The 543-nt window shown below is 33.5% G+C and overlaps 1 protein-coding gene across 1 annotated transcript in view; it reads left to right on the top strand.

Annotated features, from left to right (window-relative positions):
- LOC119591727 (balbiani ring protein 3-like) overlaps window positions 1–543 on the top strand; it is a gene marked incomplete in the record, with an annotated part of 83,966 nt that overhangs the window by 28,705 nt on the left and 54,718 nt on the right.

Here is a 543-nt window from a genome sequence, read left to right as displayed (position 1 = left end):
GAATGGTAGATTTAGGATCATTTCGAAGAGGAATGATTACGATCTGTGTTGACAGAGAAGCATAAACATGAGTTCAAAACAACTGTCCATAATGTATTCCACAACTTGCAAGCGTAGGTGAACTGACAATGAAAAGGTTTTAACATTGATCTTCAGTGTATGGATTTAAAGTATTCTTTATATGATGAAATGGTTGTAGCTGATGACACTAAACACGCACGAACAGAAAAAAAATGAAATACCAAAACTTAATGTCTTGTATAAAACGATTTCACAAGAAAACACCCTTGGAGATTTTTATGAAGTAGATGATTGCAATGTATTGAATTAATCCAATGAAGTGTGTATTTAATCAAATCAGAAACAATAGAAACCATGAAATGTATTCCAAATTCATCGTTGGCTTCTTTGGCACACTTCTCCCGGACACCGAATCTTGAATAGGTTTAGAACCTACAATAAATGCTACAACACCTTTTTTCCACTATCGTTTTGCCCGATTCTAATACCTTTAGAATTTACAATAAATGATACACCTCAGTT

The sequence above is a fragment of the Penaeus monodon genome, chromosome 29 (assembly GCF_015228065.2).
Source record: "Penaeus monodon isolate SGIC_2016 chromosome 29, NSTDA_Pmon_1, whole genome shotgun sequence".
Classification (NCBI taxonomy): domain Eukaryota; kingdom Metazoa; phylum Arthropoda; class Malacostraca; order Decapoda; family Penaeidae; genus Penaeus; species Penaeus monodon.
This window is presented reverse-complemented; position numbering and strand designations above follow the sequence as displayed.